Genomic DNA, 9,631 nt, shown 5'->3' on the forward strand with positions numbered 1-9,631 from the left:
TGAAATCATTCTCAATGAAAGGATCAAAAGGACTCCAATTCTTGTTATTTGATTCCGAGAGAAACCAACAATCTCAAGCTACTGATCCGGCCAAGCAACCCAAAATATGATAGAATATGGTAAACTATTTCGCAGCTGTTTCGACAATTGAAGGTTCTAAATACCATTGATGCAAATAGTTTGCCCTTCGACCCTGGAAATCTAGAGTAAGCCTTAGGGATTTTTTAAAATATGTTAATTTATTTTGTATAATATCTTTCCCTATCTTATAGGAAAGTCCTTTAAAAAATTCACTGAATTTCAGATTATAATTTCCAAGGACCCCAATTTGATCTATACAAAGCTACCCCAATTATATCATTGTCTATAGCTGAAGTATTTTGGCTCCTGCTAATTAGAAATATTTCATTAGCAAGTTTTGCTAGATCTCATGTAGTAAAGCCTTTGGTAGTTAATCCAAATTCATCATAGCAGTTCCACTCTTTTTTCAAGTAGAGCCCTTCATTATGTAAAAGAAAAGAAAATTCTTTTTCTTGATGTGCGGCAGGCAACTTTTTTAGTGTTAATAAATGTATCGAATCTTTGTTTACTACGAGGAGGAGTTATTAGAACTAGATCAATTTTTTTTGGAATATGAGTTGAAGCAATAACAACAATATTTTGTTTGATGGTGGTTTCTTTTTCACCATCAATCACATTATATGGATCCCTGAGGAATTCTATCAATAATGCAATAAGGAATAAATAATCATTCAGTTCATGAATGCTTGGAATCCATATGATGCAAGGAGACATCAATTTTGCCAATTTGAGTGCAAAAACAAATTGGATTACTCTTCTCGCAAAATACTTTGGAGGGTTAGGATCCTCTACTCGGTCATACAAAAACTTATGGGGTTTTCTATCATAGTGTGCTTTTTCATATACATCTTTTGGCCTGCCCGATCAGCCAAGAGACCTAAGGAAATTTTCATGCTCAAGGTATGATTTTTTAGCTGAAGATGTATACTTGGGTTCACATCAACACAAAAGTTTCTGCTACCTCGAAAAACTTTTAGGAGATATTCTTATTAAAGGTAAATAAGAATATGCTGCTAAAATTTTAGCCAAGTACAATCATCCAGTTTCCTTAGGCCCTAACAACAAAATTCGATTCAAAAGGGACGGTACCGAGTAGAGTGGGCAAAAAATCACTTGGTCAGATAAAGATGAGTGAATTGGCATCAAAGTAATCTTCTAATAAAAAGCAGCGAAGATCAGCATTTCTGCTAAAAACAATGAATTTAATTCGGAGTTCATTAGGCCTATTCTATGAGTTAGGCCTAGCTGAATAAATTCATCTAAATATCAAAAGTAAAGAAGTCTCAGTACCGTCGAATGTGAGACAGGTAATTATCAAAACTAATTCAGAGTTCATTAGGCCTATTCTATGAGTTACATTGATGATTATTCAACATAGTTATAATCATTTATGTCAGTGAAAATTGATGAAACTCTCACTGTCAAATGTGAGACAGGTAATTATCATACTTTTTGTCCAATTAGCTATGTATCTTGGTTATATCAAAAGATTGAAGATAGTTTCTTTTTAGTTGTGGGTACAAAGACACGCGGTTATTGTTTGCAAAATGCACTTGGAGTAATGATTTTTGCAGAACCTTGCTATGCAATGGCAAAATTAGAAGGAGATATCTCGGCTCAATTGAATAATTATGAAGGATTAAAAAACTTTGTATTCGAATAAGAAAAGATAGAGACCCCAGCGTGATCATATGGATAGGTAATTGTACTACAGAGATAATCAAAATGGATTTGGAAGGTATGGCACCCAAGCTAGAATGGGAAATTTGAATCCCAATTCTAGTGGCAAGAGTGAATGAACTCGATTATGCTTTTACTCAAGGAGAAGATACTGTGTTAGCTGCGATGGCACATCGTTGTCCAGAATTGGAATTCTTTGTTCATGAATGAAAAGAAACTATACAAAAAAAATTCATTTCTCAATCTAGAAAAAAAGAGGAATTGGTTGAATATGCAAATCATCCTTCCTTAGTTCTTTTTGGATCTTTGTCGTCCAATGTGGCTTCTCAACTAAATCTAGAATTAAAACGTTAATCCATCAAGGTATTAGGTTGGTTACCTGCTCAAAAATACACTGATCTTCCATCATTGGGTGATGGAGTTTATGTTTGTGGTGTTAACCCATTTTTGAGCCAGATAGTGACAACTTTGATAAGACGCGAAAACTGTCAATTAATTGAAGCTCCTTTTCCTATCAGTCCAGACAGAATGCGTGCTTGGATTGAAAAGATTTGTCTTGTATTTGGTATTGAACCCCAAGGTTTGGAGGAAAGGGAGGAATGGATATGGGAAATTTTAAAGGGTTATCTTGATTTGGTATGTGATAAGTCTATCTTTTTCATGGGAGATAATCTGCTAGAAGTATCTCTAGCAAGATTCTTAATAAGATGTGGAATGATTGTTCATGAAATTGGTATTCCATATATGGATAAACAATATCAAGCTGCTGAATTATCACTTTTACAAGATACATGTATGAAAATGCATGTACCAATACCACGAATTATGGAGAAACCAGATAATTCAAATCAAATACGATGTATACATGAATTACAACCCAATTTAGCTATCATGAGAATGGCTCATGCTAACACACTAGAAGCAAGAGGAATTAGTACTAAATGGTCAATTGAATTTACTTTTGCTCAGATTCATCAGTTTGCCAATGAAAGAGATGTACTTGAATTGGTTACCCAACCTCTACGACATTAGAAAAAATTAGAAGACTTGGGTCCAACCACTTTGGTCAGAAAATAATAAGTTGAAATTCCAGTAATTTTAAATATCAACATATAGATAATTTTGTGAAATAAAGATCCAAATTGATTCAAATTCATATTATTTTGAATGTTATTTTTGGATTGATTTATTTTTACGAGAGATCCCAAAAATGATTTCTATAATCATTTCAAATCTCCCCATGCTTATATGAGAGATATCAGGGTCATTTCTCTCATTTCTAATGTGTGTTACACCACCGATGAACATGAAAACATTATTTATTTTATTTATTAGTTTGGAGGTAACCCGAGCCTGAAAATGTGAGTTCTGATTTCAAAGCTATGATCATGAAACCATGATTAGGAAACTTATCGTAATCCCAAATCATCATTTTCAAGATTGTGCATCCTATATGCAAGTTTTGAAGCATCAAAATGTGTGTTTGGAGGTAACACAAGCTTGAAAATACAACTTTTGATCCAGAAGCCACAAACATGAAAGTGAGGTTTTGAAACTTATCGTACTCCCAAATAATTATTTTCAAGCTCGTGCTTCGTAAATGCAAGTTTTGAAGCATGAAAATGTGTGTTTGGAGGTAACACAAGCTTGAAAATGCAAGTTATGATTCTGAAGCGATGAACATTGAAGTGTGATTATGAAACTTATCATACTCTTAGATCATCATTTTCAAGCCTTTTTTTCCTAAATGCAAGTTTTGATACATAAAAATGTGTGTTTGTAGGCATGGCAAGCTTGAAAATGCAACTTGGGATTCTGAAGCCAAGAGCATGAAAGCATGATTATGAAACTTATCATACTCCGAATCATCATTTTCAAGATTGTGCTTTTTAAATGCATGTTTTGAAGCATCAAAATGTATTTTTGTAGGTAGCACAAACTTTAAAATGCAAGTTCTGATTCAGAAGCCATGAACATTAAACCATGATTATGGAACTTACCGTACTACCAAAAACTCATTTTCAAGCTTGTGCTTCCCAAACGTGAGTTTTGAAGCACGAAAAGGTGTGTTTGGTGGCACAACAAGTGTGAAAATGCAAGTTTTTTTTTTAAAAAGCCATAAACATTGAGGTGCGATTATGGAACTTATCATACTCCAATATCATCATTTTCAAGATTGTGCTTCCTAAAAGCAAGTATTTAAGCATCAAAATGTGTGTTTGGAGGAAACAAAAGCTTGAAAATACAACTTCTGATTCCGAAGCCATGAACATGAAAACATGATTATGAAACTTATTGTGCTCCTAAATCATCATTTTCAAGCTTGTGCATCCTGAATGCAAATTTTGAAGCACCAAAATGTGTGTTTGGAGGTAACACGGGCTTTAAAATGCATGTTTTGATTCTGAAAATATGAACATGAAAGCGCGATTATGAAACATATCGTACTCACAGATCATCATTTTCAAGCTTGTGCTTCAACATCAAATTGTATGCTTTGATGTAACGCAGGCTTTAAAATGCAAGTTTTAATTTCGAACACACAAACATGAAAGCACAATTATGAAACTTGTCATACTCTCAAATCATCATTTTGAAGCTTGTGCTTCCTAAATGTAAGTTTTGAAGCATCAAAATGTGTGTTTTGAGGTACAGCAAGCTTGAAAATGCATTTTTTGATTCCAAAGCAACGAGCATGAAAGCACGATTGTGAAACTTATCGTACTCCCAAATCATCATTTTGGAGCTTGTGCTTTCTAAACGCAAGTTTTACAGCATCAAAATGGGTATTTGGAGGCACAACAAGCTTGAAAATGCAAGTTATGATTCTGAAGCCACGAGTATGGAAGTGCAATTATGAAACTTATCATACTCACAAATCATCATTTTGAAGCTTGTCCTTCTTAAATGCAAGTTTTGAAGCATCGAAATGGGTGTTTGGAGACACAACAAGCTTGTAAATGGAAGTTCTGATTCCAAAGCCACGAACATGAAACTAGGATTTTAAAACTTATGGTATTCCCAAATCATCATTTTTAAGCTTGTGCTTCCTAAATGCAAGTTTTGAATCATCAAAAAATATGTTTGGATGTAACACAAGCTTGAAAATGCAAGTATTTATTCAGAAGCCATGAACATGAAATCTTGATTATAAAACTTATTGTACTCCTAAATCATCATTTTCAAGCTTGTGCTTCCTAAACGTAAGTTTTGAAGCATCAAAATCTGTGTTCAGAGGTAACACTAGCTTGAAAATGCAAGTTCTAATTTAGAAGCAACAACCATTAAAAAGCGTTTGCAGGTAACACAAGCTTAAAAATGAAAGGTTCGATTCAAAATTCATGAACATGAAAGCATGATTATGAAACTTGTTGTACTCCCAAATCATTTTTTTCAAGCTTGTGCTTTCTAAACGCAAGTTTTTAAACATCAAAATGTGTGTTTGGATGTAGTACCCCTTCTCGATCAGACTTTTTGGACTCATGTTTGACTTCAATAGACTGTTCAGTGGATACATTTTTGTTATATTTGATTCAGACTTTATGCGTTGTTATTACATGCTTTAACTGGATTTGTAGTGTATGCTTTCATGCAGCATTTCATTACTTATGTTAAATGAGATTTTTATGGATTACTGATATGGATTGACACATTTAATTTATATGTGCAATGCGTTATTTACATGTTTCGTGTTTGCAAGTGTATGGGATGCGAGGGGATGATTTTCCTTCACTCACTCCTGTGAGACAGGGAACGTCATGATTCTTCTTCATTGGTGTGAGTTTCGTGTCTGGTTATATATTTGTCTATATGCACGTGTGGTTCTTTGATGTAGGACATTGTAGGTAAAAGTATCAAGTAGGTACGGGGTATTGACTCCACCTAGTTTCATAGGTCTGAGCGTGCCTTATTTCTATGATGGGAGTGAAGGGGATAGTTGTTACACCCTAAATTGACCTGCAATTACACTCATGTGAGTATTATCAGTCAGTCATCTTTTCTCATTTGACTGGTATGCGAGTCAGTGCTTTGGTATTTTTGTTTTGTGAGTCATCATATGGTCTTCTCTCATTTTGTGTGCCTCCAGTTATTTGAATAGTTTTAAATTGAGTGAATTTTGTTATTTTGTGTTGGCATATTTAATTTAATTAATATGCCTTTAGTTTATTTATTTAAATTAAATATTTGGAGTTGTTAAATTAAATAGTTAAATTGCATGTTATATTGTGAAAATAGTTGTATTATATTGTTTGAAAAAAAATTAGTTAAATGCTATGCTATTTGAATTTTAGTGCAAATGTTATGATTAATAAGAAAAACAGGTTTTAAGGACCTGAAACCTTTAACACAGGAACATAAAAGAGTTCATCAAAAAGCATCCACATCTGCTAGGAACAACTTACAAAAAGACTGGAATGAAACCAGTCAACCAAAAGGACAGCAAAAGAAAGGAACAACAGAGCAGAAAAAACCAGAGAAAACACAGCACAACTAAAAAGACTTAAGGAGTTCATCCGCCTTATTCACCAGCTGATCATAGCTTGCCATGATAGCTTTGAATTCTTCTAGGTCCTTGTTTGGCTTTTTCTCCTTCTTTTTACCTCTGGTCCTTGTTCTAGGTCCTTGCACTTCTCCCATGCCATCCATGTCAGGTTCAATCTCCAGGGAATCCTTCTCTTCCATTTTCCTGATGAGGATTTTTGTGTTGCCAGCTGAAGCCTTCAAAATATTTAAGCTTTTTTCTGTAATGCTTTTAAGGCTTTCTTTAGTTTTATTGACTTTTTTATCAGTTTCCTCCATTCTTTGATCCATACCAATCTCATTATTTTTCCTCTCAATCAGGTCTTTCTCGATTTGCTCAAACCTGGGGTTAAAGGAGTCTCTAATCTCTTCAGCTTTAGCAACTGTTTTAGTCAGATCCTCAACCTGTTCTGCCATTGACTTGCCTCTGCCAAAACTAATAGTCTCCAGAATTTGGACTCTATGATTGAGCTTCTTAATATCCTCCACAACTTTCTTGTAACTGGAAATTAGCCAATCAATGGTGTCCACAAAGCCTTTCAAACCCTCAGGAGGAGGACATGAGGAGGGTGATTTCTCACCAGCATTGTCTTTTTCCTTATTGGAGGTGTCTCCAAAAGTGACTTTATGAATATTTACGATTCTCTATTCAGAACCTTCCCCAATGGTCTCCTCCTCCACATTCTGGTCGAAGTCCGAGTTCTTTCTCTGCACCTGTTCCTTAATCTCCATAATGTTGGAATCCTATTTCTTCTATTTGTTCCTTGCCTGAATAGAAATTTTGTTTTTCTTTTTCTGGGGAGATGGGGGTTCCTTCTCAGAATCCTCAGAGACCTCTTCCTCCAAGGAGGAGCTAATTTGGAGAACTTTATCTTTAGATTTATTCTTACTCTTTAAGGAGGAAGGCTTGGTTCTCACATGTTTTCTTTTCTTACCAGTTTTCACTTTAGAGTCTTCCAGAATCTCTTCGGACTTACTCATCGAATCACTATCGGACTCCTCACCTAAAGAAAAAACAGGATCCGACCCTTCCTCCTCAAACTCCGAGATAGAAGGCTGAAGGCAGGCAATTTGGTTGGCTTTGAGGTGGTCATAAATTTAAACCATGAGACCTTGATGCATGGCAGTATCACCCTTAGGGTTCTCTTTATGGGCCTTAATGGTAGCATTCATAGAGAACAACAGAAAATAAGGGATATTGACTTTTTCATCATACCTAAAATGGTACAACAAAACAAAATGGTAGCCATACACTTTTGTGAATCTACCATCCAAAGTAACATAGCGCATTATAGCAAATAATACCTCCCTCCATGGTTTAACAAAATCCCTAGGAGGATACTAAATATTACTTAGCTTAACCAGGTGCTTTTTCTCCTTTGCCATTTCAGGATATCTTTCAATGGCCTCCTTGCTCAATTTCCCATCTCTATAGTAATTGCTTCCTTCCCTGTGGAGACCCGTAACCTGAGCAATGAGGTTCTCATCTATGGAGATTGATTGATCTCCCATCTTCAGAGTGCCCTTTCTCTAGTTTTTACAGAAGAACTTAGTAACTTAGTGAAAATGTTGAGTTAAATTCTTGTGGGAAAAAGAATAAATAAATAAAAAGCATTTTCATTTACCTTTTTTGGTTAGCTTTTAGATTTTATTTTTGTTTAAAAAGAATTGTGGTATGGAAAATGGAAATTAGATTTTGTTACTTGTTAAATATCTTATTCCTATTGGTGGAGAAAACTTTTAACCTAAAAGTTTAGGTTGAAAAAATATTTTTGGCTATATTACTTGGGAGTTCACGAGAAGAAGAGGCATTTTTGAAAACCAAAACTCGGAAACCATTTGGAAGGAGGAATCTGGATTTTGAAATTGGTATGCAGGATTGAACTCTTCTACAATTTTCTTCCTGGATTGCTTGTCAGGTTGGATAGATTTTCCTCTTTGTTGCAATAAAATTTGAATGTGTTGAGCTTTCTTCCCTATGTGTGATTAAAATTTGTTAAATCTTATTGGTGATTCTTGTTGAAAGTTTGATTTGGAAATATAGTAGCTGCTATTGAATTTGATTAAATCTTAAATCAATGTATTTTAGTTGAAGAGATTTTCCAATATCTTGTTGGTTGTGTGCTCCAAGCTTTTGCAAAAATTTAGTTTTTGATTATTTCCTCTATTGAGTAGTAAAAAATAAATTTAGTTTTCTGTTTATTTACATGTTTTTATTTATTAAAAATTTGGGGGTTATGCTGGCAAAATTTGGTTAATTTGCCTCTTTGCATGATGCAAGGATTCTTCTTGTGTGTGAAGAAATCAAAAAATGAATCAAATCCCATCTTATTTCTTTAAATCCTTTTGAATTTTTCCCAAGAACTTTATATTTGGGTCTTTTATGCTTTAGTGGTTTACCATAATCCCTTATTAAAAAATATCATTGCAAGATTAAAATTATGTTCATTACCAGTGATTTTGTGCAGTGTAGGAATGGTTTAATTTTTAATTAAATTTTAAAAAACAATAATAATGAATTGAACCCACGTGGGAGGCTAATCCCACCAGGTGGGATGGTAGCTAGTGCTACCGTAAGCTAGCAACACTACTGGTAGGCAGCTAGCCACCATTTTTCACCTTTTCCCTCGTTGTGGTTGCCTAGAGTAGTGTGTTCGCTATTTAATAACAACATGTGATTAAATTTATTTTTTTGTTTTCTCAATATTGTTTTTATTAATGATTTTATATATATATATATATATATATATATATATATATATATTTATTCTTTTAATCAAGGCATTAGTTCTATGAGATCTAATTAGTAAATTAGATTTATTTTGGAAGTAGAATTAAATATTTTAATATAATTCTTATGTTATATCTTTGATATGGATTTTTATTATTTGGATTATTGTACTGGAAATAAAAGTTGAATGATGTTTTAGGATTATGTAATAAATGTGGGGTGTTTTATTAAATTTCAATTGATGAATTTGCAAGTGTATATGATGTTGTTATTCTCAAAGATTGTCTAAGTTCGGCCTTAGTGGATTTAGCATTTCTTACAAGAGGTTTATTTGTTGCAATTTCTTGTCTCTGTTCAGTCGCCCTGTTGTGGTGTATTTTGTACCTCTTGATTAAGTGATGTATTTATGACCTCGTTGTTTCAACCATATTATGCTTATTCCTTATGGTTAAACAAGGGTTAGTAGGTCTTTATTTTGGTCACCTGTATGCTTGTAGTGGTGTTATGGTTGTTTGTTTTGCCATAGGGTCCTCGTAGAGTGACCATGTTTATTTAGAGTTCTATGAGAGAGTGGCTTTCGAGTGGGGGTCATGCCCAAATTGGATGGAAGGATAACCC

General features: G+C 34.0%; 1 pseudogene; it reads left to right on the forward strand.

The window, feature by feature from the left end:
* The first annotated feature begins 1,471 nt into the window (after positions 1-1,471).
* Positions 1,472-2,838, forward strand: LOC131873736 (light-independent protochlorophyllide reductase subunit N-like; annotated as a pseudogene).
* Positions 2,839-9,631: the final 6,793 nt, after the last annotated feature.

The sequence above is a fragment of the Cryptomeria japonica genome, chromosome 2 (genome assembly GCF_030272615.1).
Source record: "Cryptomeria japonica chromosome 2, Sugi_1.0, whole genome shotgun sequence".
Lineage (NCBI taxonomy): Eukaryota > Viridiplantae > Streptophyta > Pinopsida > Cupressales > Cupressaceae > Cryptomeria > Cryptomeria japonica.